This window comes from Macrosteles quadrilineatus, unplaced genomic scaffold (assembly GCF_028750875.1).
Source record: "Macrosteles quadrilineatus isolate MER2022 unplaced genomic scaffold, UCM_ALF_1.0 Scaffold_9__3_contigs__length_116548681, whole genome shotgun sequence".
NCBI lineage: Eukaryota > Metazoa > Arthropoda > Insecta > Hemiptera > Cicadellidae > Macrosteles > Macrosteles quadrilineatus.
This window is the reverse complement of record NW_026542602.1, coordinates 29,131,080-29,143,722: the sequence shown is the minus strand read 5'-3', so window position 1 is coordinate 29,143,722 and position 12,643 is coordinate 29,131,080. Positions and strand designations below refer to the sequence as shown.

General features: G+C 35.1%; 1 protein-coding gene across 1 annotated transcript in view; it reads right to left on the bottom strand.

The window, feature by feature from the left end:
* The window catches only part of LOC129002397 (dnaJ homolog subfamily B member 3-like), a 99,573-nt gene extending 90,982 nt beyond the window's left edge, over positions 1–8,591 (bottom strand). The window contains exon 1 of the mRNA XM_054430169.1: positions 8,475–8,591. The gene's annotated coding sequence lies outside the window, so the exon portion shown is untranslated. The remainder of the gene's footprint in view (positions 1–8,474) is intronic.
* Between the last annotated feature and the right edge of the window lie 4,052 nt (positions 8,592–12,643).

The following is a 12,643-nucleotide window of genomic DNA, read 5'->3' as shown; positions in this document are numbered from 1 at the left end:
AAAGAAAACACACTGTGCTTTGGACAGCGATAGAAGTATCTCACAGAGTATTCTTCGGTGGTAGTAAATTCTTGTTCAGTGCTTAACGAATAAACAAAGGCAGTTGGTCGCACCGCCAATACATTGCCACTTTAATTTCCATACAAAGAGGCCAGACGATCACCTTTGTACGCTGTCAGCTGCGTGCCTCGCTACCTCCGCCTGGTGCTGTGCTCTTCTGCTCTTCGGAAATAATGAAAAACATATAGTTCCAGACAGAAATAGTTTCGATGTAATTAATTAATCCTGACTGACTGACTGTATTTTTAAAGTTTTCGTACCTATACTAGTCAGGACTGTGAAATAAATTAATAATATCATTTTCTGTAAACTCCAAGATAGGTATAGCAGCATCTCCTGGTGGTTATTTAGATGTATTGTTTAAGATTAATTTGATTAGTTACCATATTAAACCTAAGTGATATTTAAGTGATTAAAGTGAGTGAAGTTGGACCCCTTGATGTTTAATGTGTTTCGATTTCAATTTCTAAATTATATCCCCTTAAAAGTTTCGATTTAAATTCAATAAATTAAAAAAATTATTAATTCAAAATGGTTATTTTTGGATTATTTAATTTACAAGGTTTCCGAATCTATATTACACATAAAATTACTGCTTGAGTTATGAATGCATTGTAAGCCAGTGTGTGGACGGTCCGGCAAGTTTTTGTACGATTCACCGCTGCTAACAAGAGGGCATATCAAATTTATACACGAAGAAAACTGCTAGGTCGTTAACCTGTGAATATTTATACCTTGCAAATAAAATACAGCGATCATGGAAAACATGCAAAATTAGCTACTCTAACTTTCTAATTTGATTAACAACCAAAAATTTTAAAAAATAACAATATTTCGATGTTGTAAAACCGTTGTTGCAGTTGTGACAAAATAATTACTTTGCGAGCCAAGTAAAATGGTTTTGGTTGTGTACATCCGTCTTTACCTCTTAAAGTTGCAAATCTCTTGTGCGCTCGATTTAGGCATGTTTGAATACTAAATTTGTTAAGATATACGTTCTTGTAATGCATTTTTATAATTGTTATTTTAACTAACCGTTCCTCACACTTTATATGGTCTCAGCAAGCGAGCAAGCGTTTTCTTATTGTCAAGTTTGTAACGCTTCTATAATTTGTCTAGGTTACCATCTTCCTACTATTCTGCCAGAATTAAACTATCTGAATTTATTACTTCAGAAGCAATTTGTACACAACTCTTTATAGCTGATTCAATACTTTTAAAACTAGATACATTCCACCTTATGAACCTCATGAAGACATCCAAGTCAAAACAGTGCCAACACCAAGACAAGTTACCACCCTAGATTTTCAAGAAAATTATTACAATCACGGTCTCGTGTATAAGTAGGATCATTTTCGCGAACCAGCACAATAACGTGATATTGTTATTAGTTAAGTATAGTTTGATGACAGAGCTATTGGGGCTATCTCAACCACGTTCTGCCGTTCCCGCCCATTAATCAGGTTTCCCGCTAACAGCTGTTGAGTTATCAGGTGATAATCAGCTGACCTGTGGTCAAGTGATCGCTCTCTTCACCGTGCATGGTCAAAGTCCGGGTTAGAATTACAAACAACATGTTTGTTTTAAGTTATAGTTCTAATTTTATAGTGTACTGTAATTCTGGAAAATATATTTTTTATTTTACATTTAAGTAACTTCAACAAGTGTAACTCTATAATAGAGCATATATCTGGGTAGGTGAGTGGTTATAGTGTGGTCAAAATCTCCTGTTAAAAAATCATTAGCTTTTTTATGTTCCAAACTGGGTCCAACCGTTCTTGATCAACGGGCTCTGCTAAAGAGACAGCTGATCATATTAAGATACACAAATATTCTTTCTTCAATCTAAACTCATGTTGGGCTCATATTCGAATTAAAATACGTACCAAGTAAAGGTAGCGCTATCTCGAAGGTATTGGTAGTTTAAACTACCAAGTATTATAGTGACGTAAGAAAATACTAAGAAGGCTGTCTGAAGATGTCACAAATGCTCGAAAATGTACACCTAGTGAGAAACTAGAACTACTACATCAATAACTCAGGCAGAAAAGGTTATACTGTAACTAAAATAATTTCTTGACTATGAATTTCTTGAAATACCTCTAATAGTTCTTGAATCTGAGAATACCTAAAAAATAACTAACCTCAACTAACCTCAAAGTTGTCTTTCCACAAGGAGGATACAAGATACATCAGTAAGAGAGATGTATTTAATTCCTTGTGCATCGAAAATATCAAACAAGTTGATAAATAAACATTCTTTCTATGACTCCGATGGCAGATATTGAACAAGTTTTTGATTTTGTAGTCAACTTCAACAACTCAAATTGAACACAAGTATGATGGAAAAAGCATAACAATTAACAACCTCATTATCGACAGCGACACGACTCTACAACAAAGATGAAACGTCACGAACGAACAAACCGCCCAAGGGCTACAAAGTGAATCCAGGGAAAGCAAGAAATGTTTACAAATGACACGAAACACTTCAGTCATGATTAACTTCAACTTTCCCAACATTTACGTTTACACGAGTCATCGGTTGTAAGACGGTCGAGACGAACTTCGAGGTAAGCATCGGAGTTTTGGTTAACAATTTCCCATGTAGAAATTTATTTTGGTACTCAACACAATACTGTTTACTTTAATATAACTGATAAAACGATCTAATCATAAACAATACTCGTCCACTAGTTAAATAACCAAACAGTAAAGCACAAATCATCAAACTAACCATAAATAATATAAACAAAATTTCGTCGACACTAGCGATCAGTGTCACCGGACAAGACAAGAAAATTAGCTTCAAAATTTACAAGAGAAGTACTTGTGTTGGTTATTCTATGGTACAGCAACATATAGATTTTGTTTGGATGTAATTCATGTGCGCTTGCGCTTGAGTGCGCTAATTTCAGCAAAAAATACTATATTATTAAAAATATTCAATATTTTCTACGTTGCAAAATTAAATGCAATTGTTAAAGGAGAACAGGGAGGAGCGACCGGAAGTGAAAAAAGGCGCGCCCTCACATCTGTCAGCATCAGTGTTACCACAACCACCATGTGTGCACCTGTTGATACATGATACTGCATTGTTGCCAACCGTGGAGGTCAATTCTCCGTTATTGTTGGTATACAGTAATTCAGGGGTGCCCACAAGGGGGGGGGCCGTGACGCAGACCGCGTCATTGAAATTCTTGGGGGGGGGGCTCAAAAAATTCAAATGGGGGGGGCTAAAGTTAATTGCAACAGTGTTCAACGTGACGACAATCCAAAATTCATTACGAAATCGCCAGATAGAAAGTGGATAAGACAATAGTTATATTATTGAATTAAATTAGTTAAAATAGGATTTTAGGATAGTTTAGGATTCGTGTAGAGAGTTATTATTTAAGATTAGCAAGACGTGAGATCTAAGAGAGGGAGCGCACGGGATGGCTCAACTGCTGTGATAGATAAAAGATAACGCGTGGTACAGACAGCTACACAGCAGAACGCTTTGTTGACATAAAGCTCGTTAAAATGCAATCAAGTAGCAAGTACCATAGGCTACAATACTTTACACTATTGTGTATACTCGATTACCTGAGTTAATAGGGACAAATGACAAATGACAAATTCTTTATTTAACCTGCCCTGAGTTAGACCAAAGGTCCACTCTTCCCCCAGGACAGGAACAACAAATATACAAACAACATATACATGTACAGAGTTGTGGACTATGAAAAACTAAAATTTACTTTTAATAAGTGAAAAACACAAATTATATAACAATACAGAAGTGTAAAAAAGAAATTAACTTAAACTTACAAATCAAAATATATTACATTGATAACTAAATATTTTATCACCTAAAACTATGATGGAATTGTCAAACAAAATGAGGATACCTATATTTATACATGTGCAAAAAGTAATAGTTGAAAAATGATGGAGAGGGGAGAGGGGGGAATGAAAAATACAGTTAATCTATATATATAAAAGGCAAAGCCCTCACTGACTGACTGACTCACTCACTCATCACTAATTCTCCCACTTCCCACTTACCTAAGAGGCTGAAATTTGGTACACTGATTCTTTAGGCATTAAATAGAAAAACTAAGTGGTTTTTATTCTGATCGGACTCTCGGGCTCCGCCCCAGTGGCTCTGGAGATTCCCATGTTAACCTAATGAGTACTCATATTTAAATGGAATTAATGAATCATAACAGCTGTTTCAATTAAACAAGTTGGTTCTGTTCTGTGATGTTCAATAGCATTAAAGTTACAAGGATTACCAACAGAGTGCAGCACTATTATTTTTTTTAATTTATGACAACAGCTAATTTGCAACCAAAAGGTGAGTGAGCGTAGCGAGCGAACTTCAACCCGGAGGCGAGTTAGCGTAGCGAACGAGCTAACCTGAAGGCAAGTGAGCGCAGCGAACGAGCTCCAACCGTAAAGGTGAGTGAGCGTAGCGAACGAACTTCAACCAGGACGTGTGAGCGCAGCGAACGAGCTCCAACCTAAAGGTGAGTGAGCGTAGCGAACGAACTTCAACCAGGACGTGATTGAGCCATGCGAACGAGCTCACATATGAAGCTAAACGGGGCAAAGCCCGCGGGTACAGCTAGTCCAATATAGTATGAAAACAGATGACAAACTCATTAAAACGCTGTAAACAGCGATTAAGTCACGATTTACATTTTTATAAACGAAATTCAATATTGCACAATCATTATTATTGTAAATTTCAAATAATTTATCTTGGTTCAGTTGTACAAACGGCTACGTTTAAAATTGTAGCTAACTCAAACTCAACTAATCACTAGCCAAACATTACATTGCTATAAATAACGTAAATATTAAAGGAACCTTTAGAAAGTGTTATAAGGTACTGCTCATGATAGACAGATAGGCTACCGATAGGTGCTGTATCACAGCATAGGAATTGATAGATAAGTAATAAAAAAGTATAAAATTATATTTAGAGATAATTAAAACACTCTTTAAAAAAATGTAACGAGAACAATCTTGTTATTCTCTTTCTTTGTTCTTCTGTTCATTAATAGGTTTCTCTTCAATTCATACACAAATTCAACAAGTCGCCATATTTAGGCCTACTCATTGGCCAATCACAGCCTTACTAAAGTTACCATGGTTATCACTCAATCACAGTGTACCACAGTGTACTAAGCATTATATCGTCATCATTCCCCAGCTGTTGTATCTGACTGAAATCTGTTGTAACATAGCGCATAGCAGACAGAAGTGTATAACGGAGCAGACGATTGTTGGCGCAAGCGTTTTTTCCATTTCATTTTCATCAAAGGAGCTGTGATGTTTCTTAAGGGAGGGAGAGGGGATCGTTATTTCGAGAAAGACGCTGACAATTCGTTATGGATAATCTGGCAATACAAAATTCCGTAAATTGAGGTGACTTATAAAACTCTAATTTTATTTATATAGAAAGATAAGTTTATTTCCAGTCCTGTACAACACTGATTCACGGTCTTTTCCCTGTAATCAAAATTCAAGTACAACTTGATACACACAGAATCTCCGGTTCCTGACCTGGATGATGGCTAGTTATTTAATTTAATTTACAGTTACATATTAGTACTCGTTATAAATCAAACCCGTTATGTAAGCCAAAGCCACACGGTTATTAATCTCACTTGGTTTTGGATTTGCTTACAAACGTGATCGGAAATGGTTAGGGCCTTTCTTAAAGAACATTTATGTAAACATATCAGTGACAGCTAGGAAAAGGAATCTTTATCAAAACAGCTGTTCGTAATTCCATATATGACGTGTTCTCTTAACAGATTATTAGTATTTCATAAATTAATGACGTATGTAGCAAACATGGAGAAAATAAACTAGAAAAATCACACAAAATTGTATTTTTGATCGTCCGTTATTTTATTTCCAAAATAGTGAGGCCATATTTTAATGGCTATAAGGACTCTCTCACCAATCCTGTGGATACAATTAAACCATTAGAATCATAATCGGTACTCTAGTTTACTTTAGAGTAGGCCATGAGTAGGCTGCATAAAATGCCTTCTGGGCCGTGACAGAGGGACATAAATGGAGATAAGACATGTTTAAACTTCTTCAATGTATAAAACATAAATAACCCAAAATATGTATAATTCTGAGCAATGTACAGAAAAAACGATAACTTTATTGATATAGATTAACTGGGTTTGAAATTTAAATATCTAAAAAAAATTACGTATAAAACTTCTTTTATAGTTTTACAAATTGTTCTGGGCGGGGGAATAATGTTTCTCATTTGTTGTGTACATCATTTATGGGGGGGGCTGTTGCTCAATTGGGGGGGGGGGTGCGTCATGAGTCTAGGGGGGATGGGCACCCCTGTATAATATGTGCAGAAATCTGACTGGTAGCGGATCTAGGGGTGGCACAGGCACAGTGAGCTAAACCTAGCCTTAAACTCCCTCTCCAGCACATTCCAGTTTACCTCTTTATTGGTTCAGAAACATCATTGCTCCTCACCCACCTTAACCTGTACCAGTAACCAGCAGAAACAAATACATACAACACCACAACAACACATCTTGCCCTCATGGTCAGTACTTTATCTATTTTTACAATATTTCGAAATCATCTTTTTAAGGAAAAGGGTGATTTCAAAATATTGTCAAAATAGATAATAATTCATATTTGCTGGACTTAACTTCATAAATATAAGCTATTGTTAAACAGCCAAACATACTGACTAAAAAGTCTGTGCACTCTTTATGTTAGCACATTCCAGTTTATCTCTTTACGGGCCCAGAAACTTCGTTGCTCTTCACCGACCTAACCTGTACCAGCAGAAACAAATAACAAACCACAACACATCTTGCAGTCCCTCCTTTTAAAGCAGTTTCCTCACATGACTGTGGGAAGAAATTGAGAACAAATATGTATAGAGAAATCTGTGAAGAACATTAGCTTTACACTAGAGTCATGCGGAGAATATAAATTCAACCTCTGCTGCCTACTGAGCGGAATTTAGACAATCCCGAGTCCGAATGACGACGAGTTTTCCCATTTTCAGCAGCTGGTGGGTTGGCTGTATTTATTTCCCTGCTTTATGTAGTTTCACCCATACGGTGCTTTGGTGGGTTATGAAAGCGTGGGCTCAACTCAACACACTAATCAATCAAGATTGGGGATTTTCCACTAGGTTTCTCTGTCCACTTCTTGTTATGATTTTAAAAATATGTATAATTATTTTTTCCTACAGTTACCTAACAATGTACATGTTCTCTCATTGATTTGAGAAAGCACAGTGGCCAATTCGCTCATCAGTGAGACAATGTTAACATTGTCTCACTCTAATTACTTTGTCTCACTCCAGATTTGCAACGTGAAGGCACGAAATAGTGAGCGCGTAACATGCAGGCAACATCGTATGCGCGCGAAATACGTTGGCAGCACTGGCTGTAAATCAGCTGGTCAGCTGTTGTACTGTTGTATTTGTCACTTCACGTTATATGTTATATTAAAAGTACACTTCTGTGTAAAAATAGGTTATGTTTCTTCACCAATTTATTTGTTTTATCGTAACTGTAGGAAAAGTATAATGTGCAACTCGAGTTCAAAGTACAATTGCCTCACTCGAGAAACCATTACCATAAAACCATAAAAGCTTTTGATAAAAAAATATAATGAGTACCTATTTAACATTATTGATAAGTTGTATCTACATATGACCCAACACAGTATGCCCCCTTATTGATCCAATACCGCATAACTTAAAGCTTAATAAACTCTTTATTTACACATAGCGTTATTTTATGTGCTTAAATATGTTTTAGGCCTATGACTTTGTATAAATACGTTCTTGAACTCGAGTTGAATAGGCTGGATAATCTATGTTCACTATGCATAGACAGACTTACATGATTGAAATAATACTTTGTGTTAATTTTTGTTTGACGTAGAAAAAATTCGAAATAAAATAATTATTTTTTATAATGCATTTTTTTATAACTCCAGTCTAAAAAAAGTGTTGTTTTCATATAGGCTAGTGTGACTTCTAACGACCCATATATATTGTTGAGCTGAATGTTTTGACGAAATACATGTCTTATTAAATCATGAGGAAATACTGTATCACAAGTTCAGTATTACTTGCATAGAAACATGTTCGAGACCCAACAAATTCACATCTAACAAATGAGGATGAAGATGAAGTTACATTTGCTAAACATTTTCTTTACAAGTGTCTCGGAGACACAATAAATCAGTCACACAAATGTAAATACCAAATCTATCATTATTAAGATACAGGGTATAGCTTAACTATTTTTATAATGAATTAAAACTAATTCCTGTATTTTAAATATTTGTTTAGAATGAGTACAATAAGTAAGTAAAATATAGCTACTTTGAGGAAATTAGGGCAAGCTTACCTAATCGTAATAAAATCCGAAAGTTGCAAAGCGTGAGTGTAATCTGTGATGCAGTGGCACACACTATCACACAACTACGCACACACAGACAGACTGCGCTACTCAGGGCAGTCGCAGTACGAGACTGAGCGCGGCGCAGGCGTACAGCGGCTAGTGTACAGCGCAGAGTGGTGGGGCAGTAACAAACTGTTTTGTGATTGCTGCATGTAGCTATTAAATCCTACAGAACCCCTGCAGAAGATAGTAAATCTCAGTACCGGACCATTGTTTTAAGTAGGCCTATATGGAAACAGAAAAAAAAAATAATTATGGAAAATAGTTTTCCCCTTTTGTCCTTTATGGTGATTAGTATACCAATTAATGTGTTTTTATTTCATTACAAGTCATTACAAATCGTAGTTATATTTGTTATTTTTTGTACGGGTGCCTTAATTTAACTTTCCTCTCTTTTTAGTTCAGGGCAGTTGTATATTGGAACACAGAATGAAGAGTCCGCCCCTTGTTTATAGAGAGCTGTGGCAGTTAGTTTAGGTTAGTTAAATTTACGATAGTTAAAAACAACAAGGTAACTTTTAAAAGAATTTACGTTTTAATAAGACAACGAAAAGGACAAGAATACAAATTGGCGGTCAAGAAAACTTGCCTCTTTAAGGAAATTGAACAAAATCACAGCTTTTTGGATAACCCCCTATTTTCTTTAGGAAACAATTAACTGAACTTAATTAAACCAACCCACCTACCTTAGGTCAATTTGTGTTAATAAGTGATTTTACTTCACTTTTAGATGTCCATTGCAAAAATAAAAATAATATAAAACTTCGATCAAACGATTTTTTTCATAAAGAGATTTAGACAAAAATAAAAATCATGCAACCTCAGCAATCGAATATTCTTTGTCGTAATTTGCCATCAAAATCTTTGAAAATAATTGTTTGTAGTACAATAATAAATTTTTAAATTTTTAGGGTTTTTAGCTTAAATAAACTTATTTTAACTACTGCAAAGGTCTACAGTTAAGTGTTTTGACTATTATCTTAAAATGAAAGGATTCAAACAAGTAATCTTGGCATGCGTCCAAGCGATCAGTTTCGAAATTGCGCTCCTAAATGCATACGAATTGAAACATTTCCATTGAGAGTGTTTTTAAAGAAGTTGTCATTAACACGTTCTTGAGATCACACTTCTTCATGCCAAATATGGCAAAGCATCTTTCCTTTCGAAAGGAACTTTGCTTGGATGTAATTTAAATGGTTCGAATAAAACCTCTTGACCGTGGCGCCAGCCTCCAAAAGATCGTTTTTCTCGTCTGAGACAAAGACCTTGAATGTGACAGGGTCAGCTGATCTCTGCCAAATAACCACTTCTGATGCGGATGGTCAGAAGCTTCAAGGGTCAACAGCTGGTTAATTGAGCAATGTGAAATCGCATAGGGCTTCAGAAGTTTTTATTAATTCTAAATAATTTCTTTATTCAATTCAAATATTCTTTATTTATACAATATACTGTATATATTTTGACAATATATATATTATATTTGTACAATGGTACAACAAATAGTGTCAATGTTTACATAAAGAAATATTAATAACAATAATCCTATTATATAAAAAACAGTTCTACTAATTTTGTCAAAATTAAAAATAAATAAATTAATGTGTATGGCAGCGAAAATTCAATTTCTTATCCATTGATTTGATTTGTTACTAATAAACAATTACTCTTAACTCTGTGATTTTCGAAAAAATGGTTAGAGAGTATGGGGCTAATTTTAGCAAATATTCCTTTAAGCTATTCTTGCATTTAATTACGTTTTGTTCACCAAGAAATAACCTTAGTAAATGAAAAAACAATTTTGTTCCCATGTATTGCGTTTTCTTTTTGAGAAATTCTAAATTGTATGGTTCTACCGGTCTATTTAATCTGGTTTTGTAGGGGTGAACGTTGTTTACAAAATTTTGATTTTCTAATTGTTTCCCATACATTACAGTCTAAAATTGTTAAAAATTGTTGTGTGTTGTTGTGTTGTGTAAAATTGTTGTTGTTGTTGTTTGTTATTACAGTCTCTAAAATGTAGAGAGCATAAACTGTTAGGATGTTTATGAAAATAAATAAATGTTTAACAGATTTACCCCTTTTCAACTTAAACACTCTTAACGCGTTTTTTTGTTTCCGTAAGATTTTATCTAAATTTGCTTGAGATGTTGCTCTGTAATTGCTTATTCCATAGGACAGGTGAGAACGAATTAAAGAATAATAAACAGTTTTAAATGTTTCTAATTTACAAAATTTAGCCATTTGGCTCAAGGCAGACAAACCTGTTGACACTTTGTTAACAACATGTTTTGTATGATCGTCCCAGCTCAGATTAGCGTCAAAGATAGCGTCAATGAATGAGTTATTGGTGTGCAATGCAAGTTGCTTATTTAAAATACACATACTGGTTAAAGCACCCAACATAAAACTATTTAATCATCACCATAAGAGAAATGAGGGAAAAATATTTCAAACCAAGTCATTGTTGTAAAAAATGTATAACCATTGTCTATACAGGGTGAGTTTTTGGGAACTCATTTAACCCCTGTATAGGCCTACCATAAAAATAATTGAATAATCAATTATTTTAACTATGTTTATGCATTCAGAAGCTTTATTCACCTAATTCGTTTTTGTATAAATAGGCATACTCTTTGAAGTTATAAGGGTATTGCATTATTTGTTTTGCCTCGAAAACAATTTTTGAAAGCCTTTAAATTGCGCAATTTGCGCAAGGATGGTCGGATAGGTTTTGTCAACCATTATGTTCCTCGTTACCTGGCGTTACAGTAGTTGTGTCTTTAAAGTGCAAGGAAGGAATTATGGTATATAGTCAATGGGTATAGCTTATATATCAGAAATATTTAAATCTACCATATGTTTAATGGGTCGAAGGAGTCGCCGAATCTACGGCATTAAGTTACTGAACAATCATTATAGTTGTCTTCATTGAAATAATATCTTTCTATTTACTTACGATTTTATTCGCTACAACTATAGATTTAAAATACTCTTTTTGTACTTCTTGTCTAATATAATACGGTATTATACAGGGTGGAAAAAGTACCTTGATGGTTGAATATAAAAAAGTTAAAGATTGAGTGATTAAAACAATACTTTCCCCATATACAGGTGGAGAAAGTAAACAGTAGCAATGGTCATTTAGAAACTATTTAATCCAACCATCAATCAACACCTGTGACCACCGCCTCCACAATCGCCACCTGAGTCATCTACCTGCTGTGGCGCCCTTGGAGGGTCAAGGCCTTCTGTATAAGGCGAAAACCTTCTGGCGAATGTCTTGGTCGGTGTCGATGGCAGTGGCTCATACTACCACTCGACACTTGGCTCTGGTTGCTGCCTTGGTGTGAATTATTGGCTGACTCTAGGTCATATCCGACTGACAATTTGGGAAGAGCACACACTCCAGGCAACAGTGGGAGTGTTGTACCTTGTATCTCAAAACATAGATATTGTAGTAAAGAACAAAAGTGGAAAATATTTAGGGTACATGGTACACCAATGTGAGAAAAGCAGTATTTTTCTGAGTATCCTAATGGCTATAACATCTTCAAACCTGATTACCTGAAGGCGGTTGGTTCGCTCCAAAGATTCTGGAAAGTATTGGACTATTCAACGAATGGTGTTATCTAGCAAAAGGTTTGGGGCGCTCTCTTAAAACTTCTTAAAAATGCCAAAGACGCTAAAACGCTAACTTAAGTTAACAAATTATTCAATTAATTTAATAAATGTTGATTTTAATAAAAATCTATAACCTCTGCTCTTCAAGCATTGCATTGCTACAAATACCATCAAAAGTTATATATATATTTAAGTTTGTGATTATGACGATTACCAAATTAGGATACATCGGTCTTCCGTTTCTTTAGCTAGGACCATGATTTAGCCCAATGATAAAAACAACTAAGTTCAGGGTTGAACCAGCAAGCTTCTAACTTTTTAGGTTCGAACTGGCAACCCTCCGATTGCTAGTTGAGAAATTTAACCACTTTGCTATTCAGCTATCAATCTTGCCTGGCTTATCAACTCCTGTCCTGAGCTACCGTGTGGGGTGAGAGATCTCACGTTGATGCGTTGATCTAAGATGAGTCTGATCAAAAAGCTGCTGACCTTTC